The sequence below is a fragment of the Danio aesculapii genome, chromosome 3, assembly GCF_903798145.1.
Source record: "Danio aesculapii chromosome 3, fDanAes4.1, whole genome shotgun sequence".
Lineage (NCBI taxonomy): Eukaryota > Metazoa > Chordata > Actinopteri > Cypriniformes > Danionidae > Danio > Danio aesculapii.
This window is the reverse complement of record NC_079437.1, coordinates 43,254,381-43,267,888: the sequence shown is the minus strand read 5'-3', so window position 1 is coordinate 43,267,888 and position 13,508 is coordinate 43,254,381. Positions and strand designations below refer to the sequence as shown.

The 13,508-nt window shown below is 35.7% G+C and overlaps 1 protein-coding gene and 1 pseudogene across 1 annotated transcript in view; both read right to left on the bottom strand.

Moving 5' to 3' along the window:
* LOC130221516 (KN motif and ankyrin repeat domain-containing protein 2-like) overlaps positions 1-2,835 on the bottom strand; it is a 58,291-nt gene extending 55,456 nt beyond the window's left edge. The window contains exon 1 of the mRNA XM_056454046.1: positions 2,750-2,835. The gene's annotated coding sequence lies outside the window, so the exon portion shown is untranslated. The remainder of the gene's footprint in view (positions 1-2,749) is intronic.
* A 4,034-nt stretch (positions 2,836-6,869) lies between these two features.
* LOC130221515 (dedicator of cytokinesis protein 7-like) overlaps positions 6,870-13,508 on the bottom strand; it is a 128,455-nt pseudogene continuing 121,816 nt past the window's right edge.

Here is a 13,508-nt window from a genome sequence, read left to right as displayed (position 1 = left end):
AATAAAGGTTTGAAACCACACAAGGATGAATACATTTTCATTTTTGGATGAATTATTTCTTCAACTAACCCAAAAACAATTATAATGATGCTCAGGTAAATTTTGAGCAGGGTGAATTGTAGTAAGATAAACCAGGACTCAAAAGCAGAAACTTTAAAAAGTACACATATTAAGGATCCACATACACTACCTGACAAAAGTCTTGTCGTCAATCCTAGTTGTAAGAACAACAAATAATAACTTGACTTCTAGTTGATTTGGAAAAGTGTCAGAAGATTTTCCAGGATTAGCCAGCCCAGTCACCAGACATGAACATTATTGAGCATGTCTGGGGTAAGATGAAGGAGGAGGCATTAAAGATGAATAAAAGAATCTTGATGAACTCTGGGAGTCCTGCAAGAACGCTTTCTTTGCCATTCCACATGACTTTATTAATTATTATGAAGTTATTTGATTCAGTGTAGAAATGAAAGGATGCAATCCTCCAAGCTCATGGGAGTCAGACACAAAATTAATTCTTTTTGCACTGCACCATGAATTTATATTCTATACTGTACAATATTTCTGTTAAGTGACAAGACTTTTGTCATAGCAAAGTCAGACTTTACTGTCCTATTTAATTTATTAAAAATCAAGGCATGATCATATTTTATAATGGTAAAATAAGCGTAATCTAGAGGCCTTTGCCTTTCATATAAGCCACTTTTAAAACCAATTGATCAACTTGAAGTCAAGTTATTTGTTGTTCCTAAAACTTGAATAGGCAACAAACTTTTTGTCAGGATAGTATGTACCTTACAGGAACACATTAACACCCAAAGCATCCATATTGGTTTCTTAAATGAACAATTTGTTAATGTGGCATACAAAAAAATTATAAAATTATACCTTTTTAAAAAGTTTCTGCCCCAGTGAGAGCTTTTGTACCTTTTTTCTGAGTTTACCTTGGGTTTAGCATAACCTTTCTTTTTTAATTCTGAAAGCCCCAGTGTATTATAATGGTTTCCTAAAATACCTCAGGAAAAACAACTGTAGTACAGCTAATTTTAAAGGTCAGAATCAGAGCACATTTGTGTAACTTCAACTCTTGAGGACATGTGTGACCTTTTACCGCAGGACAACAAATTGAGAAGTCTCAATGCCATCAAAGAGAAACATTAAAGAGGTCCCATTTGGGATTGTTCTTCCCTATGAAAGGCGCGGTCCTGTGAGGATGTCAGTCATTAAGTGACACGATGAGAAACATCAACATTTAAAGGAAATTAAAAGAGCTCAGACAGATTGACTGTGGCTTAATTTCATTAGTCTTGCAAACATCATTTAGACGCCCAGCGTGTGGTCCACCGTACAAATGGGGTTTATAACCGCCCATTCCTGACGAGGAATTCCACATCTTCAGCCCGCGCGCCAAATGACGCGCGCCGCCGCATTCCAGCACCGCGGCGCGCGCGTCGCAGGACCCTGTGCTCTCGTCACTTCACAGTCAGTTAAAACACACAGGCGAGAATGACTCACAGTAACCCTCAAAACAAAAACAACAAGTGACGACAACAAAATGATATTAAAAAAATACAAATGCAAAGACAATAGAACTCACTAAAAAGGACAGTTCACCCCAAAATTAAAATGTGCTTACTATTTACTCTCACTGAAGTAGTTTCAGACACTTTTTTTTCCCTGTTGAACACAAAAGACGACATTTTAAAGAAAGCTGGAAAATGTGAAGTCTAATGGTTACAGGTTTTCATCATTAATCAAAATATCTTCGTGTTCAAATAATAAAAACCTCAAACAAGCAGCCCGAGAAAGTGAATGATGAGTAGCCTAAACGACGACAGAACTTCCAGTTTTGGATGAACCATTCCTTTAACTACAAGTTTTCTTAGGTTCCACACTTATTATTCCTTCACATCTTCTCTCTTCACAGGTTCTCAATCACAAGAAAAGGTGTTTGACAATCAATAACATGCAAATGCAAAGCAAACACTGAAGCGCACGTGTGAAACCCAGCAAGTTTCTGGCCAGCCCCAAATTAAGGCCAGTGAATTGAAAGCCACAGCAGTGGAGTGGAGGAACATCTGGAAGTGATGAAGAGCTCCAGCAGCAGTCCCACCCTCTCCCCAGAGCCACAGCAGTCACGGGGCTTTTCTTTTCACCTCAAACCGCCATCAGCACAAAATCAACCAACATCACCGACGACGAGCTCGCTTAAATACGCGAACAAGAGCAATATTCAGACATAACAACACACATACACATCTTATGATTTAGCCATTACAAAAAGCGCGCGCACACGAATAAACATTTCAGTAATAAAAAAGGAAAAAACAAATGAAACTGTTTATTGCTATACGTCTTATAAATTAAATATAATTCTACAGGCGCGCGCATGTGAACTGTATAATCACAGTACTACTAAACGAATTGTGCGCGCTTCCCAATGCATTTCCACATTTCTATAGGCTATACATTCATTAAAATCAATCAATAAAGGTGCATTACTTTTTAAAATGATGAAATATCACCTTTCCGAATAATACCAATAACAAAAAGCCTGCAATTATTCCGTTTTAAATGATAAATCCCCGTCGTGGCACCGTTACTTTGAAACTCTCCAAGAAAAAAACCCGAGCAGCACAAAGGCTGAAGCATCACAATACGCATGGACGCAAATGGACGTGCACGCGCACACAGAAATAAGTGTAAATGTTTTGTTTGATAAAAAAAGCATGTGTGAATTGTCACCTACCCACTTCCAGTGTCCTCAGTCGATAAGGCCAGCAGACTCACTGACAGACAAAAACACCGCAGCCCAAGCGTGAAGCGCGTCCCCTTCTCTCTCTCTCTCTCTCTTAAAGAGACACTCCACCTTTAACACCATAATCCTCATCAAACATTTACTCGTTATTTTCACTTAAAATAAAACATGCTGTATCAATACCACAAAAGATCCAAGCGCATGCTTGATGGTGTTGCATAAATACATCTGGAAACATTTAAAAAAAATCACCGCTAAATGTTAAATTCGGCGGCTGTATTGAATATCATGGCAATTTGTAATTTGATAACGACACGGCGGTGGGCCTGACGTCATAATGGTCTTACGTCATTATTACAGGCTAGTCCATACAGTGTTGGAAGAGACATGAAGCTGACATTAATTTGTTATTAGGTCGCAGATGGACGAGCCTGTTGTTTTCTTTTGTCTCGTCACATATCAGTGACACGATGACCATATGGAGGTCGACTGAGCAGCAGACAAACAAGCTGAGATGAGATTAAAAACGGTGTGTGGAAGTATGGAGGGAAAAATAAGGCTTAATATTACATTACGTTTACATTAAGCAGACCCTTTTGTAAAAAGTGACAGGGAGGAATTCAGAAATTTAACAAAAAGAGGCAATACACACAAGTGCTAATTATACAAAGGGATTTATGAATGTTTATGGCATAATATTAACTAATAGATCAATACTTTAGTATAATTTACTATATATTTATTATGTAGGAACTAATAACACATAATAATACAATTATATTTAAGGGTTAACAAACAACACATTGTTTTGTTTTTTAAAAGTTGTTTTTGTTAAATGTGCTAACTCGTAATTTCAATAAAATGATTAGACATAACTAATCATAAAAATCTGCGCTCTAACCCCAATCACGAAGTACGTAAAATTAAATAAACATTGCTTAGTAGTTAAATTAATATTTTGTTTGCTACTGTTATTTATTTATACAGGGACAATGTAGGGCGTCACGGTGGCTCAGTGGTTAGTATAAAGGTCGCTGATTCGAGTCCTGGCTGGGTCAATTGGCATTTCTGTGTGGAGTTTGCATGTTCTCCTCGTGTTCATGTGGGTTTCCTCCTTGTGGTCCGGTTTCCCCCACAGTCCAAATACATGTGGTATAGGTGATCTGTAGTCCCAAGGCACGAAGTTGTAACAAGTTAAACAATATAAAAAAAGTACAATATACAGTACAATAAATACAATACATCATAAGTGGGTTGTACACCGGATGTGCCGTGACACGGCACGCACATGACAGTTGGAAGTGTCACACACCAGACGTGCACATTCTCATGTAATTTAAAATGAAAGTATTCAGTTCTATAATGTACACTCACTGGCACTTTATTAGGTACACCTGTCCAACTGCTTGTCCATCTCTTTATGAGCACAGTGTACCCATCTTCTGATGGCTACTTCCAGCAGAATAACGTGCCATGTCAAAGTGCAAATAAACACAGACTAATTTCTTGAACATGACATTGAGTTCACTGTACTCAAATGGCCTCCACAGTCACCAGATCTCAATCCAATAGAGCTTTGAGATGTGGTGGAACGGGAGAAGGGAAAAGGGGGTTCAACCTGGTCCTGGTAAGGTGTACCTAATAAAGTGGCTGGTGAGTGTATATATTAATGTAATATATATGTTAAGCAACTTTATGTACACAAAATGTATTAAATTATTTGGTACTTGTTTTAATGCTTTCCATATGTAAAATATATAAAAAAGTAATTATAAGTAGCAAAATAGGATATATCCATCTATCCTGACATAAGCGGACACACGCACACACAAAAGTCAGCTCCAGAAACATTCAGGAGAAATTTATTTTAATATAAAAAGTAAAACTGGAAAAAAAAAAGACAAAGATACAAATAAATAAAAAAATCTATTTGGTTATTAAAAATACAGTATTTAGGTCAGCAATCTGCTCAGTATAGTGTGGAGACAGGCAGTAGAGAGGTCATACAAACATTAAAGTAGTGCAGGACGGATAATACAGCAGTCAACTAGGTGCTAAGTTTTGCTAATTCAGGACAGGATCCTACATACTAAGACTATTTAATTAAAAAAAAAAAAATGGCAGTATTTAAATCACTCTCCTTATTCCAGTTCACATACTTGTGCATTTAGTGTACAGTATACATCACATCGCTGTGCATTTACAAAAACACAAACAGCAAAACGTGCCTGAAAGTAGGATTTGGTGAAAACTCATGTCAGTCAGTGCAGAAATGTTAGTGTGCTCTTTTTGTTAGTGCGATGTAGGACTTTTTCCAGTTATTTACTATAGTAATGCCTTCTAAATGGATACACATCCAAAAAATTAATCAGTCAAAAGTTTGAGATCAGTCAGATTTCTTTTGATGTTTTCATAAAGCATATTTATTCCCTAAGACTGTATTTATTTGATCATAAATACAGTAACACTGTACAATTGTCAAAAATGACTACATTTTAAAGTAACTGGTTTCTTTTTTGAATGTAGCTTTAGATGTATTTTTTTCAGCCGCATTACTCCAGTCACCAGTGTTTCACTTGATCCTTCAGAAATCACTATGATGTGATGATTTGATGTTCAATTATTAGTGATACTCAAACATTAACAGTGATTCTTACAATTATCAATGTACTGTATACATTTTTGTCCACATTTCATAGTTTTTGTGGAAAACTTGATACATTTTACTTTTTGTATTTCACATTACATTTATTTTCACTTATTTATACTTTTATAAAGTTTTAAATAACACAATTTATTTAAAATAAAGGTCTCTTTTCAGGCTTCTGTCTGTAGGTTCAGTAATTTCAAGTTCATGGCAAATAATACTCTCTTTTAAACACCTTTAAAATGAAATAACTCAACATTGGAGTCTGAGAAAAATGCTAATTTTCAATGAATATTTCTGACAGCACTTAAAGGTTTGTGCATCTGAACTCTTCATATATAGAAGGGGGGGGGGGGTAAGTGGGAGTGATCTGTAAGTGAAGAGTGGGGGGGTTAGGTGGAAGGCCAGAGTCACGGTGGCAGGCTAGATTGACCGTCAGGCCACCCGGTGCTCCCTATGGCCAGTCCACCTCTGTACATATATATATATACATACATATATATATACATATATATATATATACATACATATATATATACATATATATATATACATACATATATATATACATATATATATATATATATATATATATATATATATATATATATATAAATATACATATATATATATATATAAATATATACATATACATATATATATATAAATATATACATATACATATATATATATACATATACATATACATATATATATATACATATACATATACATATATATATATACATATACATATATATATATATATATATATATATATATACATATATATATATATATATATATATATACATATATATATATATATATATATATATATATATATATATATATATATATATATATACAGACATATCACATTATAACTGAACAATTAAATATGTTAATAAAGACATTTTTAATAATTAATTAATTAATAATAATAATCTTTTTCTTGATTGTTACAGACTGATTTCTCAAGAGTCATGAAACACTTAACACTGGAGTAATACAACTAATAGCTAGTTAATTAGCCCTAAATCACAAGAAAAAACAACATTCAATAAGTTATTTAATATTTGTATAATATTTCAGTTTTGTTACTGCATTTGTGAGCAAATAAACACAGCCTTGGTGAGACTTCTTTTAAAAACACCAAACAAATCGCACTGACATCAAACTGTTAACTCATGCTCTACACTCTTGAAATCAGTCCTGTGTTTCACTGCAGAATTGCTTTTAAAAACACTTTCTGCAAATGAAACGGAAGATTAAACCTGAGTCTCTAGGCTCAGTGATTTGTCTTGAAAAAGACACAAATGCTTTAATCCAGTCATAAATCAAACAGCAGTGCAAGTTTTTTTACATGGCAGAACATTTACAGGAACATCTGGACGGACTTGGTTCGTCCGCTTTCTCACACAAGACAAGATAGACGAGCACAAACAAACAAAAGCTGTGTGGAGGAGCATCTGTGCCGGTGAAATGCTAGAATTACCTCCAGTGTTGAGCAAGAAGCTGCAGTTTTGTCTGCTGATGCTCATAATGAGCGTGTTTACAGCAGATAAAGCTGAGTGTAAACAGACGGAGGCCCAAAAGGGCCCGTGTCTGATGCAGGAATGTGACGTGGGGTTTTTTGTGTTGGTCTGATGATGGACATGGAGATCATATGCGGTTTTGTGTCCAGATCGGCTACACCTCAACAATCCAGCCGCCGAAAACTGGAGCGGCTGAGAGAATTCCTGCAAAAAGGAGAGAGAACAAATCCATGCTGGTCACTTGAACTTATGCTTTTCATAGTCCAAAAAACATATATAACACAACCAGTCATTTAGAAAAATTATATTTTTTGTACTTACACTACCTGACAAAGGTCTTGTCATCTATCCAAGTTTTAGGAACAACAAATAATAACTTGACTTCTAGTTGATCATTTGGTATAGATTACACTTGATTACCTCTAGGTTACAATTATTTTATCAAAATAAAATCTGATCATGCCTTGATTTTTAATTGTTTAATTAGGACAGTAAGGTCTGACTTTGCTTAGACAAAAGTCTTGTCATTTAACAGAAATAATGTACAGCATAGAACAAAGTCGTGGTGCTGTGGAAAAAGAATTAATATTATGTCTGACTCCCATGAGCTTGGAGTTACTGCATCCATACATCTCTGCAATGACTCAAATAACTAATTAATAAAGTCATCTGGAATGGCAAAGAAAGCGTTCTTGCAGGACTCCCAGAGTTCATCAAGATTCTTTGGGTTCATCTTCAATGCCTCCTTCATCTTACCCCAGACATGCTCAGTAATGTTCTGTCTGGTGACTGGGCTGGCCAATCCTAGAGCACCTTGAACTTCTTTGCTTTCAGGAACTTTGATGTAGAGACTGAAGTATGAGAAGGAGCGCTATCCTGCTGAAAAATGTTTCCCTCTCCTGTGGTTAATAATGTAATGGGCAGCACAAATGTCTTGATACCTCAGGCTGTTGATGTTTCATCAACTCTGCAGATCTCTCGCACGCCCCAATACTGAATGAAACCCCAAACCATGATTTTTCCTTCACCAAACTTGACTGATTTCTCTAAGAATTTTGGGTCCATTCAGGTTCCAATAGGTCTTCTGCAGTATTTGTGATGATTGGGACGCAGTTCAACATCTGACATGAAATGATTCATCTGAAAAATCTGCCTTCTGCCACGTTTCCAAATGATCAACTAGAAGTCAAGTTATTATTTGTAGCTCTTACAACTGAGATCGATGACAAGACTTTTGTCAGGTAGCATATGTACAGGGTTTCTAAGAATTACATTTTATGAGCTTTTTATTACTAAACTAAATTTAAGACCAATTGTAAAGTATAATTTTTTAGTACAGATTTTGCAAAAAAAAAGTCTTACTTTATGTGAGCTGCTTTCATTTTGTATGCATAACAAATAAAATATATTATTCAATATTTGTGCCCCCTGACCACAAAACAAGTTATACAAGTCAGTTTTTGGAAATTGAGATTTATACATTACTTTTAAAGCTGAATAAATATGCCTTTCATTGTTATGTGGTTTCATAGTAAAAGACTGCAGGATTTTCAAAGTTATCACATCACAGATGTTTTCACACTGCATGACTATTTGGGGTAGCGGTTCGTCGCTGCTTTGTCTGCTTTGTCAACTTTGTCTCATTTCAAAAACTATGTCTCTCACAACCAAACACACGTGAGAAGTGACAGAGAAACAATGCCAGGTCATGTAGTATATCTTTTGTTATTAACTACATAATGATAAAGAAGCCTTTAGTGGGGTAGAAATGTTCTTATTTTGCTCTCCTGGCCTTTGAAGGGAATTAGCAATTACCCCTCAACTTTTTTCTTTTTCGACCCGGTTGTGGTATTGCTCAGATGACATGTCAAACAGATCCTGCCAAATTTACACCAGATTTCCCTCCATTACTTGGGTCCAAATAGATTGAGAAGAAGCCCTTTTAACTTCTCCCCCAACCTCCTGCTGGCCTGCAAATATCCACACTAGCGGATGCTGCTCACTCATTGGGCTGTAGGTAATCGGCGATGTTTATTTTCAATCATAAAACATTTCACATGGCATGATTTGAATCGCCGACATCTCCAGATATTTAGCATGCCAAATATCTCACGGGTGTTGGCAACTCATGGGCGATTCTCTCAGGTTGTGTCACTGTTTGATTGTTACTCACGTGAAGGAGCACCAAAATCAGGGCTAAAATCCCGCAGTCTAAACTTAGCATAAGATACAACTATTAGACAATGTGGAATCTGAGGGTTCGACAAACAATTTTAATTAAGTGCTTTGCAAACCACATAACTAATCAACAATTGAGATTAGACATCTAACAAGCACTCAATACGGTAAACAATGTTTACTTGTGAATGTATCAAAAATCATGCTCACTACTTACTTATTCAATCTTAAATACTTCTTTTGCCCAAAATATTGCACAATATTGTTTCTGGTTTGCGTTAAGTAGCTACTTGTATAGTTAACTATTTATAAACTCTAGTGCAGGGGTCACCAATCTTGTTCCTGGAGGTCAGGTGCTCTGCAGGGTTTAGCTCCAACTTGCCTCAACATACCTGCCTGGGTGTTTCAAGTATACCTAGTAAGACCTTTATTTAGCTTGTTCAGGTGTGTTTGATTAGAGTAGGAGCTAAAATCTGCAGGACATCAGACTTCCAGGAACAAGTTTGGTGATCCTTGCTCTAATGTGATCACGGCGTCAGTCCTGGAGTCCCTGGCAAGTTTAGCCCCAACTCGCCTCAACACACCTGTCTGGAAGATTCAAGTGTACCTACTAAGAGCTTGATTAGTTTGTTCAGGTGTGTTTGATTAGTGCTAGAGCTAAACTCTGCAGGACACCGGCCCTCCAGGAACAAGTTTGGTGACCCCTGATTTATAGTTCATGCATAGTTAGATTACCGCTCCAGTATGTTAGTTATGTATAGGTTTAAATATAGCGCTTCCGTGTAGAGTTGTGCTTATATTTATGACTGTTTATTTATGTAGCTCCATTGTCCTGCGAGACGCGAGATTTCATTCTATTTTATGTCCACACATGAAGCGGAATGACAATAAAACTCGACTTGACATACTTACGGCAGGTAATATAAAAAATATCTTCATGAAAGATGATCTTTACTTTATATTCAAATTTTCTTTGGCGTAAAATAAAAATAAAATAATTTATGACTCACATCATGTAATTTTGGCTTTCCACACAATTACATCTGTGAAACATAAGTCTGTTTTTTTGTGTTCACATATTATAATCAATATTTGGTATTATTCATAATATAACTTTTTGCAGATATGTATTTATAACACAAATTAATACTTCATTTTCAAATATATAAAATAGAGTAAATTATAACACATTAAAGAGGGACACATGCACGTTTTATGTTTATTAATTAGACACATGGTTTTTCTGTCATTTTCATTTTATTGTTTGCAATTAATATTATTATTACTGAACTTTTATTAAATATTAATATTTCTTATATACACTCACTGGCCACTTTATTAGACCTGTTGATAGACTATTAGACCTGTCTATTTGCTTGTTAGTGTAAATTTCTAATCATCCAATCACATAGCAGCAAATCAATGCATGTAGACATGGTCAAGATGGTCTGCTGCAGTTCAAACTGAGCATCAGAATGGGGAAGAAAGGTGATTTAAGTGACTTTGAACGTGACATGGTTGTTTGTGCCAGACGAGCTGGTCTAAGCAATTCAGAAACTGCTAATCTACTAGAATTTTCACACACAACCATCTCTAGGGTTTAAAGAGAATGATCCAAAAAACAAAAAACATCCAGTGAGTGGCAGTTCTGTGAGCGCAAAGGCTTTGTTAATGCCAGAGGTCAGAGGAGAATGGCCAGACTAGTTTGAGCTGATAGAAAGGCAACAGCAACTCAAACAACCACTTGTTACAACAAGGTATGCAGAAGAGCATCTCTGAACATACATCATATTCACATCAAATCTGTAGCAACTGCGTGATGCTATCATGTCAATATAGACCAAAATCTCTGAGGAATATTTCCAGTAGCTTGTTGAATCTATGCCACGCAGGATTAAGGCAGTTCTGAAGGCAAAATGGGGTCCAAGTCGGTACTAGTTAGATTTACTTTATAAAGTGCCCGGTGAGTGTATATATTAAAACTATTATGTGTAGAAATGTGTTGAAAAAATCTTCTCTCCGTTAAACAGAAAATGGGTGAAAAATAAACAGGAGGGCTAATAATTCTGACTTCAACTGTACATGTGTGCACTTATCCTAATTAGTTATTTATTGAACATGCTATTAAGCATGATACATAAATCTTGAAAATGCTCAAAAGAAACTGATTTTTAATTTTGGTTTATTTATTATATTATCATTACTATTTTTGAATGTATGTTACAATTATTAGTATTATTCATAACAGCAACAACCCTATTTTTTCAATTGTAATTGTATATGTGACTACATATTAGTGTATTGTTTCACTTCGACTTTCCAAACCACTTTTATTGTATAATTCTGTTAAATTATTTGAAGTTTTCTGTTAGTACTCTGCTTTATTTTATTATTTTTATTTAAAATTATTATTAACATTATAACTTTTCACATTTTATATATAATTGTTTGTGATTAGATAATTAGTTGATTGAAAGCATACTTAATTTTTATTTATTGAATAAATAGATACAACTGTAAAACAGCACAGTTTCTTTAAAAAGCTGAAAGTGCCTTTGATATGCATAAATGATTGACCTCTGTGTTGGCAGGGTGGGTAGAGGCAGAGGTCTGTAGAGCTGCGGGATCTTGCGGTTGATGAGGGGAAACAGAGCCTCTCTCAGTTTGGTGTAGTTCCTCTCAAGCTCTCGATGGTACTCTTTCTGATCTGGTCCGATTAGAGACTTGTTCTTCCTCAGAGCATCTTCACACCTAAAAAAGTCAGATAGTTAGATAGTACATAGTTAAAAAGACCCAAAACTGTCCATCCAAGACCAACAACACGGAAATTAGACTGGAGACTGGGCTTGGCCAGAAAATGATAGTTATCTAGGGCTGGTCTGAATAACATTTTTTGTTGAGTTTTGAAGATTCAGTAGTAATCAACACCAAATACTTGAAGCTTCAGAGGAAGGAGGCTAAACACATTCTTCACTCTAATAAAGGCAGGAATTTCTGTATGTCGACTACATGAACTATGAAGGTTTTGTTGCAATATGAAAATGTGACATGCTCAGATTTATTCACTCATTTTCCTCCAGCTTAGTTCCTTATCTATGAGGGGTCGCCACAGCGGAATGAACGGCCAACTATTCTTATGTTTTACGCAGCGGATGCCCAGTACTGGGAAACACTCAAACACTCTCACTTCCACACACACACACAAAAATTTTGTCAATTCAAGAAACCGGAGCACCCGGAGGAAACCCACGCCAACACAGGGAGAACATGCAAACTTCACACAGAAATGCCAACTGACCCAGCCTGGACACGAACCAGCAACCTTCTTGCTGTGAGGCGACAGTGTTAACCACTGAGCCACCATGCTGCCATTGCTCAGAATGAATAAACTATTAAAATAAACTACTAAACATTGCAAGCCTCATATGGACAGGGCTTATATGCTATGAAAACGGACAATAACAAGTCTCCTTTTCAGGTAAAAGGAAACTTGGGGTTTTATTAATGATGTAGTCACCTGGTGGGAAAATGCATTCTGATGGAGTTGAGGTGGATGGAACACAAAGACAGAGTTTGTCTGCAAGTTCAGGGCGCTTTTTGTCTTGGTCATTTTTTGCCATCTTAACACCAAAGTGCATTCTGGCATGTTCATGGAGTGCAGAAGAATCGGTCGACTGTTGCTTTCCATTGACGTCCAAAATCAAGGGTTGGTCAGATGTTGGATACAATTTTTCTTTTAGCTTTTTCCAACATAAGTTTAGTGGCCTTAATATTAAGTCCTTTGTTTCATCAAGTAAGACATGTTTTTCAATAGGAGTCTAGAACCAAAGCTGGGTTTTCTTCATGTGAGGCCACGTACTGCAGAATGTGGCAGCAGGTAAATCATCTTCAGGCATTTGTAGTTCATGCCCAATCCATTTCCAGCTAAGCTTATATCTTTTCGGATATGCTGGATAGCTTGCAATTGGCAATCAATAAGGAGTATTGAAGCTTAAAAATGCATCTCCAGCATTTAAGATAGATTATTTGCCAGTTGTGGGGAAAGGTGATGTTTTGCTGTCATTCAGTTCACGATTCATATTCACACTCAAATGAGAACCATTTAGAAGGGAACGCGAGGTGTTTACATAGAAAAAATACATAAATATTTAATTGCAGTATTGAAAATCAAATGCCAACCCACTGAATATTTAAATAATAGAATATTCTGATTGATGAAAAAAATGATATTGCAATATTTTGTATTTTTGCACTAACTCTTTATGGGAAGAATTCATAATTTTTCCTTGATAGGGAGTGCATTTGCATAAAATATAAACAAATTACAGGCATAAATTAATAAAACAGTGCAAAAACAATAATGAACTAAACAGTTCTTTATGGGTTT